General features: G+C 31.9%; 1 protein-coding gene and 1 long non-coding RNA gene across 3 annotated transcripts in view; one reads left to right on the top strand and one right to left on the bottom strand.

Moving 5' to 3' along the window:
* LOC145283709 (uncharacterized) overlaps nt 1–22,956 on the bottom strand; it is a 647,798-nt gene that overhangs the window by 434,517 nt on the left and 190,325 nt on the right. The gene's annotated exons all lie outside the window — the stretch shown is intronic.
* LOC145283706 (vitamin D3 receptor-like) overlaps nt 22,027–22,956 on the top strand; it is a 567,378-nt gene continuing 566,448 nt past the window's right edge. The window contains exon 1 of the mRNA XM_080132731.1: nt 22,027–22,676. The gene's annotated coding sequence lies outside the window, so the exon portion shown is untranslated. The remainder of the gene's footprint in view (nt 22,677–22,956) is intronic.

The raw sequence follows: 22,956 nt of genomic DNA on the forward strand, positions 1-22,956 counted from the left end.
CTTAGCCTTTACTCCTGATCTGAAATGGAACACGTATATCAAATCCATTGCGAAAGTCGCAGGAAAAATGGTGGGATCTTTCTACCGTTCCAGTTGATATCTCACTCCTGATGCAATTCTTTACCTATATAAAAGCCAGGTACGGCCAACGATTGAGTATTGTTGCCACATCTGGACAGGAGCTGCTAAAAGCAGCTTATCCTCCTTTGACAGAGTTCAAAATAGACTTCGTAGCTTAGTGGAGGATGCCCTTTTCTCTTCCCTGCAACGTCTATCTCACAGAAGAGACGTTGCGAACCTGTCTCTGCTTTATATTTATTTTCATGGCAAATGCTCAGCTGAGCCTCCCTTCGCCAAACTTTCATCAACAACACTCGTCTAGCCAAAATCACTATCAATAATTTCCCACACTTTTTATGTTTCAAAATCTAAATATAGATTCCATGAACAAAGCTTCTTTCTTAGAACTGCACGCATGTGGAAGTCTCTTCTGATTGCCTGCTTTCCAGCTGACTACAATCTGATTGTCATCAAGTCCAAGGTAAACAAGTTTTTGATAAAACGCCCCCCTAACAATGTAATTTACATAATTCCCACTACTAAAGTTTACCACGCTATAATCACATTGACTATTATATACACATTAACCCTTATCCTCGAGTGGCTTCCGGGCCTTGATAAATGATAATTCCTGAGTAAAATAAGTTATATATATATATATATATATATATATATATATATATATATATATATATATATATATATATATATATATATATATATAAAATAAAATACGTATTGAACACGTTTGGAGCCAAATAACTGCAACGCGATTTTTTTTATAAAATAAACGAATGTTTATTTCTTTAGAAATATATTTATATTTATATACTCCTTTGTTAATCTATATATTTTTTCTCTTTTTCTTCGCCGTCATGTCGAGTGGAAGAATGTACGTGATGCTAGCTGCGGGGTTTTTATCTAGTCGGATAGTATGCGTGGTCGCGCGGTTTGAAATCTGGGTAGTTTTGTGTTTATATCCATTAGAGGCGTTGAGTGAAATTTGAAAATAAAACAACATACGTATTGAACACGTTTGCAGCCAAATAACTGCAACGCGAAATTTTTTTTGAATTTTAATTTCTTGCCGGATACTCTTAACTTTTTATTTTATTTTGGACACCCTATCCTTTTTCACGTCACATCGTTGATAATCAAAATATTGCTACCTGTATCCAAAAGTAGCTTCACTATGTGACCATTTATTTTGGGCTTGATAAATTTTCGTTTACTCCTTTTTCTCACTTCTTCTTTTGACAGCATAACATTTACTTTAGACTTGAATTTTTGTCTTTGCTTATTTTGTTTAGTTCGGTACTGTACGCCTCGATGTCCAACTAAACAACATTTGGCACAAAGCTGGTCTTTAAAAGGGCAATTTTTTTCTTAAGTGACAATCCGCAGAGCTCCAGCATTCAAAACTGTTTCCTTTGTTCTTGGGGAATGTTTTTTGTTTTACTATTTGGACCTGGGATGTAACTTTTCCCTCTATCATAGTAGTGTCCCTTTTTACATTTATCAACTTCTGACATTCTTCTGTCACATTTTGCAAGTTCATTTCTGGATCCTGCTCCATAATTGATAAAATTCCTGACCTCAAATCATTGTCCTTCGGTGCTGTCACTCCCTGGATAAATATGTAACATTAAAACATGTTAACTGATAGATCTTTCAATTTAAATAGTTCTCGCATATGCAACAATATTATCAGTTTCTTGCTTTTGCATGTTTAAAGCCTTACATCTTGTATGAAAAAGTCTGTCTCTTTCACTAAATATCGAATACAAAATTCCGACAGTTTCCGAAATAGAAATATCTTCCGGTTTCTTTAGTAAAATCTAATTTATAAATTTTGCATTTTCCTCCGTACCGAATTTCTTAGTATGAGTATGATTTTTTCTTTGGAAGACAATTTTTTTCATCACAATGATAGACGGAAAAAGTGTCAACTCATTCTAGGTTATAGTCGGTTATCTGCAGTTTCCTGTATGACAAGTGTTTCAAAACGCCCCTGTTGAGCCAACATCTGTTTTTTGAAAGTCAATTTGGGCTTTTTGTTGAGCGATCAAACTCCCAGTTAACGTTTTCATCAACGATGCTAGTTGTTCCGACGCCATTTTTTTAACTGCATAAATATTAAGTCAACGTATACGCAAGATTCTGTTAAAAAATTGCTAACCTTCACAGATTTCGTTACGAAAGGATTGTCGAAACTGAGAAATGTTCAGATACATTCACCGTACAAAATATCGACACTTTACAAATTTCAAGAGATCCTGTTTGTCTTTTTTCAAATACACGTAAACTTATTTTTAAAATTGTTTTCATGAAAGAAAAACACTTCCACAGTATTGTTTCTTTTTAGGGGTTTTATCGTATTGAATTAAACAAAACACATCCGGGTCACTTTCAAAAACAAATTTGTAAATCGAGATGAAAAATACGTTTCATGAAGAAAATTAAATCAATTTACACATAATGACGTTAAATTTTCCGAAGTTCAAAACAAAAAAAACTTTTTTTTTTTACATTTTCACCCCAAACAAGGCACATTGCCACTTTGGTGTAGGGGGCTACTATCAGGGGCAACAACAACTACCGGGGCACTATGTTGGGATTTGGGCAGCAAGATGTCGGTTCACGTTACACTTAGACTTCTGCATGTCAGTACAGTTGGGGAAGCAGGGACCTGGAATGGAATTCCAGAGTCTAGCGGTTCTGGGGAAGAAACTACTGGAATAGAAAGATCTTTTAAAACTAGGGATCTCTACTGCGTGGGGTGGGATTTAGCTGGCTGTCGGATTTGTCGAGGGTGTCTACGTCGAGGGGGCACAAGTGGCTGCAGTTCGTCAGAGAATTCACCATTAAAATACTTGTAGAACAGGCAGAAGGATGCAACGTTTCGTCGATAGCACAGAGGCTGAAGCTTAGATGCCAGTTCAAGGCCTATAAGATTGGCGACTCTCTTTTGAACCTTGTCTAGGAGCGATAGACTAGCAGCAGATGTACCAGCTCAAAAATGACAGCAGTACTCCATACATCGGCGAATGGTTGCCTTATAAAGGTACAGGATATTTCAGATGTCAGTAGTTTTCTAGCACGGTAGAGAGAGCCTACCTTCTTCGCAGCGGCCCTGGCAATGTTTTCAATGTACTTTTTCAAATTCATGTTTCCTGTGAACGTTAGGCCAAGCAGTTTGAAAGATGTGCTCTCAAATAGGGAGTCACTGGCCATTGCTATTGGTGGCAGAGAAGGTTTCTTGTAATTATTGAAGGAAACCAGTTTAGACTTGGCAGCATTGAATGTGACCATCCATTTTTGTCCCCATTCAACTACAGATTGGAGGTCATCCTCTAGTGTTTTTGCCATTTCTTTAGTTATGTGTTCATTTGTTTTCCTGTCATGCCTGTTATAGAGTGTGGTGTCATCAGCATATATACCCATCTCAGAGGCAGTTTTGTCGTGGGGGTCATTAATATATTAGGAAAATAGAGGTCCAAGAATAGACCCCTTAGCTACTCCCGCATTTATATAATATTATTTAGATGTACGACCGTCAAGGACAACCTAGATTTTTCTCTTATCTAAGAAGGAATTAATTATGTTAAGTAATCTACCAGTGATACCGTATGATTTAATTTTCCTGGGGGGACCCTCATGCCATACTCTGTCAAAAGCCTTAACTCGTAATAAGATCATAAGAAGTCTTCTTCGGGCGCGTGATTGCTTAAAAAATTGCAACTGGTAAATTTAATGAAAAAGACATTTAAAAGCATTAACCGTACCCTCTCCTCTTCGTATTGTATCTCTCTATGTATATATGTATATACATTTCTCACCATAAACGATGAATATAAGGTCAGTATGAATATATACTTATTCATATATATATATATATGTATATATATATATATATATATATATATATATATATATATATGTCTCGGGCAGTCTGTTGATTTCGACGATGACGGCTTCATCATACTCCAATCGCCTGAGTGCAGAGATCACGCTGCGGCTTCCAGTCCATCAAAACTGCCGGTACGCCCATCTCCCAGCCTAGGCAAACTAGGAATAAGCAGCTTGCCCAGTACTGCTAGCACCCTCTCCGCTGAACGCTAAAGTACAGAGGCAAGGACGGGCCAGGACAGTCTGCACACATGCAATCAGCCGCATCCCATGGCTGAGGCAGACCCAAGTCAAGTTATACATCACCCTTGTTAACCGCTTCGGCACTGCAGTCCTGGTTCATCCGCTGCGCAAACGGTTGTGATACCTTCCTCATCCGCCAATAGCATCATTGACCAGGCTTGGAATTTGTGACCCTAAATAGGGGTACTAGTCGGTACTATACCTTGCCCAAGGGTGAATCAGCACTGCAACGACTAAGGGGATGTGATTTCTCCCAAAAACCTAGGATTCCCCGCACCAGGACCACGTTGCCGGATGTAGTTTACGTCATACTCAGAACACATTTCATTTTCAGAACACACACACACACACACACACACACATATATATATATATATATATATATATATATATATATATATATATATATATGACTATGTATAATTCTGTGGGAATATTCTTTATTCACTTATATTTCCTTTGTATATATATATATATATATATATATATATATATATATATATATATATATATATATATATATATATATATATATATACCAATCCTTATTTAAGAAGCTCAATGTAATTACATAGCATGTAATGAATGATTTACAAACGTCTTTATTCCAAATTATATGATTTTTACCATTTCACAGTTTATTCCTTTCATTCAGGTGACACTCACAGTTCCTGACAGTAGCTGTCAATAAATGAATATATATATATATATATATATATATATATATATATATATATATATATATATATAAGTATAAATATATATATTCATATATATTTATATACATATAAATATGAATATATATATGCTCATACTTATAAATAATATATATATATATATATATATATATATATATATATATGTATATAATTGTACTTATTTATAATCGCCCATTTTTTAATACCATCTCTAGTTGGGGACGCGTCGTTGTTTACCGGAAAGAAGCTCACATGCCTCTCGCAATGACTTAGTTCATATAGTATTGCAGTCTACATTGCACTGTAGAGAACATACTGTTGATTTCATAAAATTGTTTCATATGTAATGGCTTTACTTAAAGTTTAAAATGCAAAAGTAAATAATCGTGCTTCAATTGTGCTTTGAAGAGAAACATGCATCGTTAACGCGCCCGTGTCATATCAGAGAACCTACTGATATATATATATATATATATATATATATATATATATATATATATATATATATATAGATAGATAGATAGATAGATAGATAGACAGACAAAGTAAAACCTTATATTTTAAACCCTTAAATGTTAGAAGACGTCGGAAGACGTGAGTCGTATCTTTAAAACAGGAAACGTTTTGTGCACCAGATTTATTCTACGTATTCCCTACTATTCTCTATGCACATTAGTCTGTAATTCAATGAAGTATCTCTGTCTTCTGACATGCATCCATGAGAAGGGATTGCCTTCTGACACCATCAATATATACAAAAGAGAGATGAAACGTTCTAGTCATGCAAAAATTCGGCCGGAATAAAAACGATAGGAGGCATAATCTTTTAAACGACACTCGTGTATATATACATATATATATATATATATATATATATATATATATATATATATATATATAGTTAGTTTTTTTTTAAAGAAATCCAGCAGAGTGCTCAATTATAAAGAAAATCCGAAAATAAGAGCCTATTATTCATGCTTCGTTTTGCTTACAGAAACTTTACATAAGCAATCGGTACCGTCGTTTTCAAACTCGATAATTAGGGACCATTTTAGATACCCATATCAAGTACTCTTCAGCCAGTACTCCATCTCTCCGTGAAGAGAACTTGATATGGTGTATCTAAAACGGTCCCTAATTATCGAGTTTGAAACCGACGGTACCGATGGCTTATCTGAACTTTCTGTAAACAAACAATATATATATATATATATATATATATATATATATATATATATATATATATATATATATATATATATATATAAGCAAAAGCTATCGTAAAAAAACACAACTGTCTTAATATTCCCACTTTTTTGTCCGTTTTTTCCCCATCTGTCTTCCTGTGTAATAACGAACGAATTGCGGCTAAGACAAACATTAATGACCTTGCATTGATGCACAAACTGACTGTAAAAAAACTAAAAAATAAAATAAATAAAAAAGTAGGTCGCATTTATACACACGCGGGTGCACGATTTTCCGCTATAATACAAGTCTACTACCTGTTCTGTTGTTAGTCAAACGAATAAAAATCTCTCCCGCCTAATGTATTCAAAATATTTTTAGCCCGGATGTTACAGTCCGATTTTTTTGTTTTTTTTTTTAGGTGAGGGTGGCGAATGGAGTTTCCCCCACATTAGAAACCAATCATGCTATCTAACTATTGCCATCGTTGAGGAGCTCAGCAAATAAGAAAGAAAGACTCATATAGTCGCGAAAGTATGTCCATCAAACACGCATACACGAAAGGACATGTTCACACAACGCACACCTCATACACAGACACTCACGCGAGCTAGTGTTTATATCAACGTCACTAACACTTCGAAATATGCAGACTGAAAAAAATGCGGGCACACTTACCACGTTTTTAGATTGGCCACGAGCCGTCTTATCCTTTTTTCAAGTTGTTTCCGTCTGTCAGTCACTCTTCACTTCTTTCTATTTTTCGTTCTTTCTATTTTCTTTACCCTCTCACACACGCACGCACTCATTGTCTTATAATCTATCGCTTTAATTCTATTTCTCTTCCCTCAGTTTTTTTTTTTCTTCTGTACTCTCGAGCTCTTCCTCAGTCTCCCCTGAGGATGAGCCCAATATCGATTCATAATTATCTCTGATTTTCTGTTTCTCTCTGTTTCTCTCTGTTTCTCTCTCTCTCTTTCTCTTTCTCTCTCTCTCTCCATCTCTATCTCTCCCTGACTTTCACGCACACGCACGCACACGCACGCACACACATACGGTCTCACTTGTATTTGCTGTAAATCTCATTTGCTCAATAACTATCACAATACCATCCTCCCTTTATCCATAATACAACTACCCCATTACTAAAATGTATGCCGTCCAAGACAATATATATCTTTTGTCCCAATCTAAAATATCCGTTTTGGAGGGAATTGGTTTCTACACTTTATCCTCGTGGGGAGGCAGATAAATTAGGACACAACATCTAAACAAATCCAAACATTCAACATCTAATGTAGAACATATGTGACTCAGTGTAGATGTATGAATTATCGTTTTCTATTTACCTTTGACCAGCAATTTAGATTTTTAAAATATCAGGGTTTATTTTTTTTTCATTGTCGTCTGATCATTGAAGTAAAACAATGTTGGTCAAGGTCAGATGAGCGAAGATTTGTGAATAATCGGTGTTACAATTGTAAGTTGAGATCAGATTCCTAAATCGCATTGAGAAAGCTTCAATCCGCCTCCCCAACTCGAAGCTAGGTGCACAGCAGTTGATAAAACGAGGTGAATGGTGTGATCTTTTAAATAAAAGGTGAGTTTAACTAAGGAGATGTGTGGTAGAGCGCGGACGTGCCTCTACAAATGATGAGCCGTGCGTGAATAAAAGAACTATAAAAAAAAAGGGAGTGTGCACAGATCGAGGATCACGTTCAGCACATCCGAGAGCACGCCAGAGAGCACGTTCGAGAAGGCAGGGGTCAGAATGAAAGAGCAAGATCATTGTTTATTCGGGACGTACCCGGAAATAAAAGACGCTGTTACAAAAAAAAAAAAGGGAAAAAGAAAAGAAAAAACAGGCCGACGATCACGTTCATCACGTCTGAGAGCACGTCTGAGATCACGTATGAGAGCACGTCTGAGAGTACGTTCGAGAAGGCAGGGGTCCGGGAAAAGGTGCAAGACTACTGTTTATTCGAGAACGTACCCGGAAATAAAAGTCGTACTTACAAAGAAGGAGCCTGTTTACACTTGAGCAAAACGTTAGCTTAATCAGTTATAATGATATAAGCTTTCAATATATAAATTTTGTCAGAACAACTACGTGACTAGGTGCCAGGAAATAAGAAATTAACTAAGAGAAAGCTTAAAGCATAATTAATAAGAATACTTATGAAGAAGAGAGTGAGGCGTTTTCTCCCTGTCTGTAATCGGTTTCTATGGTACTGACTTATATTCCTTGTACATACTCTGCTACAATGTGTTGGGTCCCAGGTGCCTACATGTTACTGCGTGTGTAAACGTGTTTAACTTTACAGACGTGCAACACTGCACATCCCCGCTCTCAGAAAAATAGTCCTCATTAAATAAAACACTTTCGTAAAGCATACATTTGTCGCGCATATATGATGCTTTATTACGAATATTACAAATTATGAATAAATAATCATTTAACTTACTTAATTTTTCAGCTACTTCGGTTTTTGTAAAATATCAACCACTTACGTCATTTCCGTTTTTTTTATTTCAGTCACTTCCGTTTTGTAAAATGCTAAAAAAAAGTTTGTAATATATATATATATATATATATATATATATATATATTATTTTAAAAATGTAATTATCCACTGACACGTGTTACGTCGTCTACGACTCATCAGAGTGGCTGTATCTAGCGAGATTCGAACTCGGGACCCAACGGTAATGAGCCAAAACCCTTACCCCTGGACCATCTCGCTGACTGTCTGGATATATCGCGATTTACTTAGATGTTTTTGTTTTGGTTTTTAGCGATATGTTTTGAATGAATTCAATTATTTACGAAAGTGCATTTTCACCTAAATGCGAGTTGGAAATAATTTTCCCTTTTAACCAATTTGGTACCCCCACATGGGGAGCTGTATATATACATATATTATTTTTAAAATGTAATTATCCACTGACACGTGTTTCGTTATTTATATATATATATATATATATATATATATATATATATATATATATATATATATATATATATAAACAAATGATCTATGTTTCAAATTACACAAGGTTTATTAATTTCACTTTTTCTTTTATATTTTTTTCCAATTTATTTTATTACTAACCTGGATGCCCGGCGTTACCCGGGTATTTGGAGGTGTGTGTTGAGTAAAAAAAAAAAGGTGGCAGTCAGCTAGGCTCGAACTCGTGATGCGGAGGCTGAAAAGAAAGTGAAAGAAAATCTAATGTCTTACCAATATTCCATGATGCGACCAGAAGTCTAGAGCGTTCAAATTTATCGTAGTCAAAAGATGACTTACAGAAATAGTGTTGCTTTTAAACCTCCCGAGGAAGCAAATTAGACACAAGGTCGTTTTTAATGTGGGGGGGGGCAGCTCCCTCAAAAAGGGACACTCTGGCAGTAATTGTCTCAGTATGAAGGATTTTCCCTACATTGATCAAGGACCAACTGCAAAACAGATACTATCCGGCTCGAAGGCCAGGCGGTTCTGTTCCAAGACAAACAAACAGGCGACACAACTGCACGGTAAGAATTTTGTTTAACTCAATCAAAAAAAGATAGAGACGATGTCAGTTTGCAAATCTGAGATAGTACACTTTGAGAAGTATACGAAAACTTCTCGCAGAATGTAATCGACGCAAGAAGCCCGATGCAAAAAGCCTTTCGTGGACATACACAAACGCTCGCGCCCATTTTTCCTTTTAGATATGAGATTTGTTTGAGCAATATTATTTGACTTTTATATATGATACCTCAGAACTAATAGGAATGGCAGCGTAAAAAGTTACTATACGTGCAAAAGATTGCTCTAAAATATTTTAAAGAATAGTTTTTATTTATCGGCATTTAAATATCTCATTAAAAAAATAAACAACATGCAATGTTTAAATATTATCAGCAATTTTCTAAATTGAACTAATATTTCAATTATTTTTTAGCTGATCAATTAAAGTTTTGGTGTAATACAAACACGACATGTTTATTATCTATAGATTTATAAAAGTGAGAGTTTGTGTGAGGAGAACTCTCAACTGATATAATTTTGTTTGGTCTACTATCTTGAAAGTTAGTACATAGGATATTCAGACACGTAAAAATAAAACTTTTTAATCCATTTTCATCCGGAAAAATGTCAAATTTGAAAATTTGGTACTATGGGTAGTCGAATTTCTCTATTTGATAACTGTTTCACGTCTGCGCATGCGTGCATCGTTCACATACCAGCTTCCTTATGTCAATAATAAGGAATTTTAAAGCAATTTTAAAGACGTAGCAAGCTGGCCTAATGGTTATCGCGCTTGACTTACTGTCATTAGGTTTTGGTTTCAGTTCGAGTACTTTTTTCTTTAACTTCCAAGAAGTGAACTGTTAAGAAAATAGATAACACTCGCATTTTCGCAATTTCTTTCCGTTGTTCTTACTTCATTTTCTTAAAAGGAATTCAACGTTACGCTGAATACCGGACAAGGTCGGGTACATCTGCTAGTTATTTATGAATTACCTTTTATTAAAAAAAATCGCTTTCTATTTATTATATGTTTCAAGTTTTTTGGGATTTTTTTTTTTACATTTTCTCTTTGTTCGTTCTTTGACGATTTTCAGAGAGACTTGCTGACCATAGCCACCGAGCTTTATTTATATTAGTAAATAGATGCGTGAGAAAAGCGAATGTAGTATTGACAAAAGAGACGATTAATTAAATTAATCTGTTTTAACTCTTTTCTGTATATTATTTGGATAATAATAATGGAAATATGATTAATAATAATCAACGCTATAGTCTCTTAGGAAAAATACATTCACAAAATAAAGAAAAACACTAATGCTGTCTCGAATAAAAGTAACCGGTTTGCATTTCTTTTCTTACTATTTTTATAGACAGTAGAAAACATAAACATGGAAAATATCAACTCGGTTCAACTATCTATTTATAAAATGCATTTTTGCTTAGTGTTGATTACATGTTTCATTTGGCTTTTATCAATATTTGATCCGTCTTACATGTTGCCGTCAATTAAGCTTACATATAGCATTGAATCTTAAAGGGCTTTGATGTAATTCCATTTGTACCAGTAAGTTCAGGATGGAAAGTGGTAAATGATCATTTTTGCCATGCATACAGCAACAAACCTTTGCCTTCTTCACAAACTGAACCAATAAAATGTCTATATATCTTACAACTGGACCTGTGAGCTTCGACTTAGGAGGATAACAGCGTTAAGAAGTAGAATTAGTGCTTATTCAGAAATTTCTCTCTCTCTCTCTCTCTCTATATATATATATATATATATATATATATATATATTAGGAATTATTTTAAGAAATCTGGGCACCAAATAATGTTATATATATATATATATATATATATATATATATATATATATATATATATATATGTGTGTGTGTGTGTATGTGTGTGTCTGTGGGCGTGTGTGTGTGTGTATTTATGTATATATATATATATGATATATATATATATATATATAAAATATATATATGTATATATATAATATATGTGTGTATATATAATATATATATGTATATATATGTATATATATGTATAAAATATTATATATATATATATATATATATATATATATATATATAATATAAAATCCTACCCTCTAATGAGAACGAAAGTATTTCTTCAAAACTCAGCGGAAAAAGGACTAAGTATTTTTAACATGCTTTATTAACTACTTATTCTTTTATATATATATATATATATATATATATATATATATATATATATATATATATATATATATATATATATATATATATATATATATCGACATTGGAATTGATAATCTAGAAAATCGAAACGTATGAGAATCGGAAAGTATGGTGCCAAATCTGCTATGTCCAAAACGATTTGTGTAATTGTATATTATTTGATCTTTTTTTTTTTTTGTTTAAAGCATAATTTTCCATTACTGTTACAAAAGAGAAAATGGTAAATAGTCTTTCTGTATTCTTCACTTTTTCTGCTAATCTTAATCAGGTGGCTTATCTCAATCGACGATATAGCACAATATACGTCTGTTCCCGTTGACTAATATTATTTACATTTTTAATGAAATAGATTTTGCATGATTGGCGCTTTTTCGAAAAAAAGGTCTGTCACATCATTGAATACGTTGTTTCGTAAAATTATTTGAAGAATTTTCAATACAAATAAGGTTACTGATATACCGTAGGATTATAGTTTTTATAATACTGTAAACCTAAATTTAAAATAAATATTAGTGCCAGTATATAAAAGACAGTTACAAGTAGATACCGTAAACTCAATATGCGATATAGAGCAACAATATAAACTCTGAATTAAATTATGTAGAATTACGACAAAATTAAACAATAAAATAAAAAATGATTGTATCCCTAAAGATGTTTTTTATTCGTTTACAATAATCGAACAACCTTCAGATAATTTCCTTTTATATTACCAAACATATGAGATTATTTCCAATGATCATAACACGCATAATATTAATGACTTTACCTCACAAAATCAACCAAATTCTCCAACTAACAATAATAGCAATCTACAAAATAACCGTAATAATCGTAGTCTCACTAACATTGCTTCGACCACTACGTAAGTTCAAACAATAGTATTTTAAAAACATCACTCAAAAGCAATCTAAGCAAAATAGCCACACCGCACCTAACCGTAATAGAGCTTCACACAATAGCAATAAGTTACGACACATTTCAAGTCACACACTTATATTGGCGCCACATCTGCATTAATTAAATAAGAATCTCTAACCATATACTTTCTTTTAATAATGAAAAGTCCAATAATACTAGTATTTCTTAAAAGACCTTAATCAGAAAACTAAAATTAAAATATTTTCCTTTCTCAATAAAATGGGCTATACTGAAAGAACCCAAATCGTACAGCCCAAACTCTAAATTCTGTACTCTTTGTTTCTCAAAGAAAGTTAAATAATTATATCCCCTAAAGATGAAAATGTAAATAATTATAAAGAATGGTATCATTTCACGATGCAAACATATGCGGAAATTTAAATACAACTAATTTGAAATCACTTAGTTGGTTGGACTTTCCACAGTATTATGTATAATAATATTCTTCATATATCTTAGTGCTTTCATCCGAAATGAAATAAAAACTTCATAGCGTCTAAAAAATTGCATTTAAATCCTAATATCTGGCTTAATTCCCATTTTTCTATTTGAAATATAAACAGGATATTTTTACTATTGAAGAATTATCTCTATTTTATAAAAAGATAGTTGATTCGAGCTGACGTTTTTCATCTCTCGTCATCCCCTCACATACTTTTGCGTTTGATTGGTTTCGAACGTCTTCCTGCAATACTTACAATATCCGGTTGAACCTAAAAAAAAACTTTCTAGATATACGTTGATTGTTTTAAATAACATTCTTTAGGACCTCCTCTTTAACACACTAATGAATGTGGTATATAATAACTTGTTGATTTCCGTTATACTAAATTTCTTTTCCAATTAACACTCGTTTTTAATCATATACTTTTGAATTTAACAGCATCATAATTTCATTATTATAATTATCATCGTAATTATTGCCTGCACGTGCATTTCTTTTCATAAATGCCTCTAAACATTAAAACCTTGGATGCTTATGAAACATCATATGTGTAACTTTTAAGACTAGATATGTAGAAATAATCTAATTAACCTTCGCTTCTTTTCATAACAATCTTGAAAAGCGTCACAACCAAAGTCGTTATCATTTTATCTATGATAACGTAGATGAGAAATATTTATAAATTAATCAATTTTAACGTATAAATCTATATTTCTGCATGCGTACCAAAACAGTTTAAGTCGATTTACACCTGAATAGTTGTATTGTTATTCAAATTTAACCACTTAACAGCGTCATTTACCGACGAAATACAAAACCACATTTGTTCCACAGGTCCAAATCCACTTAATATCAAGTCTCATGTCTAGACATAAAATTGACAACTGTTTGGAGATAGTTCCTCTTACAAACAGTCTATATCGCTTGTATACTTGATGGAAATATGGATTCATTAAAATGTTTGGACCCAAAAACACGTAAAATACTTAAAGTTTATAGTGTTTTTTTAATTTTTTTTTATTTGTTTATTTGTTTGTTTGCTTTTGCTAAGGAAAGAGATGCACATCTATAGTATCTATCTGTGAAAGAAGGTGGTCGAGAAAGGAAGGAAGCTTAAATATATTTCTGAAACTAATGAAACCCTTCTTCATAAAATTAAAGAGAAAATATACTAAGACTTGGGTTGAAAAACATGCAGAGGTTGCAAAAGAGAAAAGAAATTATGTGGAAATAAAATACAAAGTGTCTCCTTTAAGAATCTAAATTTAAAGAAAATGGCAACTGGAATTGGTTGGTCAGGGATGATATTTTGAGGATCTACTGATAGCACATTAATTTGCAGCCCAGAAACCAATCACTCACACCAAGTCCATCAACTACTACATCGCCAAAACTGCAGAAACACTGAGGTGCAGATTGTGTAATAAAAAGAAGGAAACATTAGCGCATATTATATCAGAATGACCTTATCCTACTCAACATTAACATATAAAATGGAGAATACGTCAAGAACGCCCTGATGTTCACTGGAACTCTACGAATTACTAGAAGTAATATAGAAAAACGATCATGTCAAACGAGTTTGGAATGTGCGTCTACAAACTGATAATGACTATGAACACTCCAAACCTATCCTAACAAAAGCAAGGGAACTTGCTCATTCATTTATATAGTCTGCCCTTTTGATACTAGAATATGAGAAAAAAGAATATGAACAAAATATATCAAGATTTAACATGGGAAGTAGTTTGACTATGGAAATATAAAGACATCAAGGTAATTCTCATTGTAATTGGAATATTTGGGACCATAAAGAAAAGCCACCATAAATGACGTAATCATATAGACGTTATGATTTTTCTACTTTGCAAAATGTTTGCCTTGCGACGGCGAAAGTGTTAAAGTACAACTTAAAAATATATAATTGATTTGATATTCAAGGAAAAAAAATATCCAACTAAAAACAAAATCCAAAACCTAAAACTATTATGAAAAAAATAATAAATAAATAAATAAATAATAAATAATAATAATAATAATAATAATAATAATAATAATAATAATAATAATAATAATAATAATAATAATTAAACTATTAATAAATTCAAAAATCAGATGCTAGAATGTTTCGAAGCAAAACCATGAATAATATCAAACAAATCAAAGGCATTGCGCTTAAAAGAAATATTAGTTCATCGTGAGCAACAGTTGTCCCTTTGATAGCATAGCTGCCGTTTGTTTAGGAGATCAATCGCTAACTATGCTGTGACATATATTCACACATACTGAACCTCCAGGAGAGAACTTGAATGCCCATTAGATATTGTCTTCGAGTTCTAAGCGTCTCTCTCCAATAGTTTGTCGGGAGAACCTTTCATGAAAATACTTTTTCTTAGAAGCAAACCTAACCAAATACTCAAAATCACAGTATTCGGAACCCAAATAAGATCTCGGTTAAGTTAACCCACACTAGTTTTTACGAGGAACGGTGCAGCTTCTCTAGGTGCACCGTTATCTTCAGTAACAATACAAATCTGCGTTCTCTACCAGACTAGATGAATTCTTATCCTAAAACCCAGTAAGATCAAAAGACTCCAAAAAGTGTATTCTGTAACATATAAAAATGGTCAATTGGGGAGAGGAAAAATAAGTTCCCGAATGCTTTACTAAGTTTATTTTTAGATAAAGAAATTTAATGGAACATCCGAATATATATTTATCTCATATACAGTTAACGTGTTCGCCTCAGGCAGGAGACTCTTGATTTTTGAGAACTTCGACTGAGGTAAACTGAAACAAATGAAAGACCAACTATATAATGTTTTATACAAAAAATATAACTGAACAACTCACGGACGCCGGGTTTCTCAACATTTCTTAGATTTTATAATCAAGGTAAAGTGTTAAGAAAATATGGTACTTGTACAGTTTAATCAAGACATTAAAAAATTAAAATATCGAAAAAAAAAAAAAGGTTATATTGTACGTATCCGTTTTCAACTGAAGAGCTCCGGAAAAAATTTACTTAATTTGATCGAGTAGTTTTTTTCGTTTTTTTTTTGTTTTGTTTTTTGTTGTTGTTTTTTTTTACAGCGGAAAAACACGTTTTTATGAGAGCGCGTTGAAGGTAGATATCTTGAAGATTTTGTAAATTTTTGTTTGAATTTGTTTGAAACTACGGGGAGATAACTCCCTCCCCATCTTTAATACTAGCTTTTCGTCCTAAAAATCAAACATGTTGCTCGGTATCATTACAAATTATTTTTTCCCTGTAAAAAAAAAAAAAACTACTTGATGAAATTTAGTGAATTTTTTTTCGGAGAACTTCATTCCAGACCGGATACGTACAATTTAAACTTTTTTCTATATTTTCATTTTTTTTAATGTCTTAATTAAACTGTACAAGTACCGAAAATCTATTATATATTTTCGTTGTCTATTTAAAAAATAATCAGGTACATGATTATGACCGGTATCGGCTAGTCAATAACTGGAACGCTATATCAAAGAAAAGAAAAAGACGTGGATGTTCATATTCGAACTCACTCTGGCATAATGTACTTGAATAGTTTAAATACAAGATTACAAATTTAAGGAAATCATCTAGTATTTTAACCAACTTAACTTCATTAATACGTATGGATTTTTTTCTAAATTCTACAATTGTCTACAAAAAAAAACAATAGAAATAGAAAACAATAGAAATAGTTAAAAACAAAATATCTTACTACAGTAAAAACTATATAAGCGAACATTCATCGAATATATTTATGAATTTCTAATTTATAAAAAAAAAATGGATACATATTTTCTGTTCAAATTACGATCGATCATTTGATGTAAAAAAGTAGTTACTCGGTCGTTTTGGAAAGGGCTTTTCTTTTTTTGAAATGGCCCAATATTTGCTTCTAATGTTATTTTATATACATGTTTTTATTATAAATAAATTTTAAATAGGTTCAAGTGTCACCAAGGACATCCACGCGAAGATGTTGAATCGAAACCTGCGGTTAGTTTGACAGATACTCCGCTTAACTGTTATATTTCGACACGTATACAAACATACAAGGTCTCAGTAATGGCAACAAATGCAAGTTCTGTCGCAAAGAGTACAAGCCACCTGACCTTCAGTTGTAAGATGAGTGCGGCGGTCAGCTCTTTACCAAAACTATACGATTGACTCTAAGAATGTTTTCACTGGACAATTTGTATAAAGTTGAATACCAAACGTAGCAGTCCTAGGAGCTTATAAAAGAATGAAACACTCGAAAATAAGTAATACATAATCCACTATGACAATGCACTACTTACAAATACGTACTTAGAAAACGGAAATGTTAAACCTGACATAGTAATGTGGAACAAAATGGATAAAAAAAAGGTGAAATTAGTGTCCGAATGATGCTGTTTCAAAAATTTTTTTTTTAAAAAGGCGTGTGCTTTTGTATCAGCATCAGTGAGACCTATCTCAATGAAATTTTGCTCACTCTCAAAATCACGCAAAAGATAGCTTGGATCAAAACAATGATTTAGTTACCTGGCTCGCAATAAGACTCGTAATGTCCAAACGATACTTAGAGTCGTATCGATTATTTATCTGTGTCTGACGATATTGAAATTTTACCTGAAGTTATATTTTTGCGGTCTATGCCTTGATTGCATTTCGTAGGCATTATTATCAGGGTTCTATAGAAAGCTTCATATCTGCGCTATTTCATTATGGATTTCTTTAGGCGTAATAGCTTTCTTTCGCAGATACGTTACAACCGATTATGATTCGTCCATTTGCAGCTATGTCACACAATTTTGCATTGCATCTAACATTCACAGGATTACAAGCGGTAATCCTATTTAAATGTAATCAGTTATACTAATCTGATAAGATTTCACTATCAAATTTCCACCTGAAACAGTTTATTCTAATTAAAGGATATTAATGTTTTAAAAAACTTCGTATATATATATATATATATATATATATATATATATATATATATATATATATATATATATATGAAATTTTGTCAGGCGCATGTTGTTTCAGTGGATGTACTTCTAGGAAACGAAGCGAAATCAAACTACCACTATATATATATATATATATATATATATATATATATATATATATATATATATATATATATATATATATATATATATTGTCACCAAAACTCAGATACGTTAAACTTTTGTGAATGTCAACAATTGATATTAGACATTAATAAATATTTCCAGAGATTTACTTTCTGTGGATTATTATTATTATTATTATTATTATTATTATTATTATTATTATTATTATTATTATTATTAATATTATTATTATTAATATTATTATTATTATTAATATTATTATTATTATTATTATTATTATTATTAATTGTTTAAGGACGCATAACATAAACATAAGCATCTCAGAACAATCAAATATTTTAGATTTTGATGTTGATTCATTCACAATAGATAAAATAACCAGAAAAAAAGTCTCTAAATTTAAATTCTTACTAAAATTTAATGTTCGACAATCAAAATGGTACAAACTATTTGATGAAGATGCGATAAATGTTAAAGGCATTCAGTTTAGTTTTATTACATGCTGATTTTAATCCTTGTATTAATATGTAATATAATGAGATTTTCTTTTCCTGACATTTTTCTATTTATTATCAATATTTATGTAAATATCAGTTTCTCGGATTTTTATGTTCAGGAGTTACTAGCTGGACGCCCGTCTCTGCACAGTCATACAATACGCTTAAACAAGATGTTTTAATTTATGCAGATTACGTATATATTAGTGTAGAATCAATCCTCTGTTGAATATTATATATTACGAGAAATAATTAGCATGGTCGAATAAATAAATAAATAAATAAATAATGATAATGTCGTTCATCAAATACCGTGTGTGTTTGTTTACGATATCAAGTCAGCTGATAATTGGGCTTGACGATGAATGCCGTAAATAAGGCACTTCTGTTTAATGTTTATTTTTAAATATACAAACGAAGAAATGATTGGCGGCGATTTTAAATGGCGCCTCTTCTTTTATCGTAAATGCAACTCATTAATGGGGGAAAAATAAAATAAAACGGTGCGGTACATCTGAGCTTTGACAAGAGATAATCTAGTCTGTGTTCGAATGATCTTCCACTAGACTATATCTCTAGATGTCAATAATCCTGATTTTTAAGAAGAATTGATTTGCTGAGATTTTATTATTTCTCTTGTTGGTGTAGCGTAAAATATTCCACTGTAAAAATTATTTTATCTATAAAAAAAAGACTACTTTTAGGATCAGATTTATTCGAGTTTCGACAATGTTGGACGAATTTCTTTATAAAACACACTTAAAACACTGCCAGACATATGAATTACCTTTTTGTGAGATTTGCAACAGATAGACTCAGACGTTTCAGAACCAATGAGGAGCTCTCTCTCTCTCTCTCTCTCTCTCTCTCTCTCTCTCTCTCTCTCTCTCTCTCAAACACACACACACACAAAGTAACTTTTATATATGAGTAGAGATAATATGAGCCCTATCATTTTAAAATTCATATGTCTCCGATTTACATCAAATTTATTCCGTATTCAGTGGACCCATAATAAACATGACTCCCTGATTTTTATTTTCCTCTTAAGACCGATTAAGCTTGTGTTTTCAATTTTAGACATTAATAGCATAATGGTCATGAAATTCATCTTTATCAAAACATTAAAAAGTTTGTTCGATAATGTTACATACTGGTTTGATTATGTTAAATTAAACATAACTAGTGGGATCAATCTGTCATGATAGAGTAATTAATTTCCCCTGTCCTAGGACGAGTAGTCTTCTAGTTAGTAAAAACAAGAATTTGTGAATAGAAAAAAAATGAGATTTAGTAAATTTGAAAAAAAAAAAAAACTAATAGATAGAAAGAAGACAATAAAAAAGAAACTAATAAATATATTAAGAAAATTGACCCAAATTATAACGTAGAAAATAAAACAGATGAAAGAAAATGAAAGAAGAAAAAAAACAGAAAAACAAAGAAAGGATGAATAAAAAAAGATGAAATGACGTGAGAAATAAGCAATAAAGAAAGTTATTTCGTTTAAACTTGACTATTGACAACAAATTTAAAGCCTTAAATTTTAAACAAAAAAATGAAGAACAGATAGTAGAAGAACATAAATCTGCAAGTAGAGAAAATAATCCAGAAAAATAGAAAGAAAAAAGAAAAATGGAGCGTGTATGAACAACCCTCGGTAACATAAATAGGAAAAGTGACAATGTTCTATGACAAAGACATACAGGGGGCAAATATACAAAAGACAAGACCATCAAGCAAGACATTGTAATACAGAACAAACCTGAAAGAACTGCGCTCATTATCGATGTCACAGCCCCAAATGACATTGGCCTAAATAGGAAAAGATAGCAAAATATCAGAACCTAAAAATGATCTGAACACGGCATGGTCTCTTAAAGAAATAAACTTTGTACTAGTTGTGATAGGAGAAACTGGCCTAATAAATACGGATCTCCAGAAATACTTAGAAGCAATCTGGAGAAGACCAAACTGTAACGGAATCCAAATAGTAGCCATAAAAGGAACAGCGTCTATTCACAAAAGCACCCTCGGATATAAATTATAATCGCAATGCAATCAAGTGTTAGCTCCAGGAGGGAGCCCATTGATCTTTTAAAACTAATTGGAGTAAAACAAACAAACAAAAAATATAGACAGAGAAGGAAAACTTTAATTTAAATTATATTTACAAGAAGAATACATGTATTAAAATATATATATATAGAGAGAGAGAGAGAGCCGAAAGAAAAATTGAAAAACATGGGAAAAATTAAAAAAAAAAACAGAGAATTTTTAAAAATAAAATAAAAAAGACATTAAAAATATGTAATAAAAATATCTATTTAAAGAATTGTGTAGTAATGACAAAATTTAGGAGAAAAGAAAGAAAATAGTAAAGAAAAAATACGTGAGGATAAAGAAGATTTGAAGTTTTTACACAGAAAAAAATAAAAGGGTGTAAATAAGTAAAATATAGCAAAAATGAAAGTGTGTATATATATATATATATATATATATATATATATATATATATATATATATATATATATATATATATACGAAAAATAAAGAAAAGTAGAAATTGAGGAGCAAGTAAGGAAAAAGGGAAGGAAAAGGAAAAGTGAATATAAAATAAAATCTAAAAAAAAAAAATAAATAAAAAATGATTGTCTACAAAAGTAGAGATATCATAAACAAATAGCAACGGCGAAGGACAAGGCGAAAATAGTCAAGACGAGAAAAGGGCAGAAATGTAAATAGAAAGGAATATGAAATATATCTCTTTAAAAAGTAAATTTATAAAAATAGATTTTACAAAAATCACGTAGAAAAATTAACAATAGCTTTTATGACGAAAATAAAACGAAAGATAAAATTAAACTAGGAACAAAAAAAAAAAGAAGTAAATATACAGCAGATGAGAAAATAGAGAGAAAGAAAGAAAATATCAGAACGACGAGAAAAGCAAAAAGTAAAAGAAAAACAAATATATTGATACGAAAGAAAATACAAAATCTCATTTTCACAAAAATGTTGTTTGAATATGGGAAAAAGATAAACGCAAAAAAAAAAAAATGTGAAATACAAAAAATATTATGAAAAAGAATGAAAACATATACATAATAAAAAAAACATGATTGTCGTATTTACATACGAGGTAATAAAAACAGGAATTAATGAATTTAACTGAAACAAGATCAGGACAACGAAAGAGATAGAAAGAGAGAAGAAAGTCCGAATGAAAAGAAAGACGAAAACCGAATTACACCAAGTAAATCGAAAATACGACATCTTTTTAAGACGCTAGAATTGTTTCTTATATGGGATAAAAGGTAAATAAATAGTAAGAAAAATAAGGCTAAAAAGAAAGGAAAGAAAAAGGAAAAACGGAGGAAAGAAGAAAATGAAGAAGTATAAAGAGAAGAAAGGAGAAAAATAAAGAGAGAAAACGGGAAGAAATAAAAGAAAAAGAAAATGTATTTAAAAAAAATTGAATAAGATACTACTATGTAATTCGAAAGAAGAAAAAAAAAACATTCTCACATGAACAAAATAAAAAAAAACAAAAAAAAATCGAATAAACTAGGTGAAAATCGTAACTAAGTAAGGAAGAACGAGAGATCGAGCTAAAGAAAGCGAGAAGGAAGTCGAAGAAGGTTGTGGAAAGCGATCTCCATTAAGTGCGCGAAATCGTGCCGTCTTTTTCGACGACGATGTGAGCCAGTCAGAGTGAAGTGAGGAGCCACAACCCAATTGTTTCGTGCCTTATTAAAACCTTTAAATTCTTCGTCTTCGTCTGTGATCGTAATGTCCAGAACAGCAGCTCGAAGCGTCGATATTTTAACTCGTTCGTCACCAACCATTTGGCCTTACCTGAAACGACAAAGCAGGTGAGACACCTTGACAATTTCTTTTTTCGGTTACCCACTTCCTCCTAGCTCTTCCTTTCGCTTTCACAGTGTCCACTGGACAGACACCTTGTTTATCCACCGCCCACCCCCTTACACGCATTATGGGTTTTCCGTTCCTCGGTCCGTTTCGTTTCGACTTTTTGTTTCAAGTTCGGCTTTTTACATGCACACAACTATTGCAGCTTCTATCGATAATAACTGACATCGGACAACTCGTCCCCTCTCTATGTCTATCTTTCTCCCGCTATTTTACTCCTCC

Source organism: Euprymna scolopes, chromosome 8 (assembly GCF_053919585.1).
Source record: "Euprymna scolopes isolate OS-2025 chromosome 8, ASM5391958v1, whole genome shotgun sequence".
In the NCBI taxonomy this organism is placed as follows: domain Eukaryota; kingdom Metazoa; phylum Mollusca; class Cephalopoda; order Sepiida; family Sepiolidae; genus Euprymna; species Euprymna scolopes.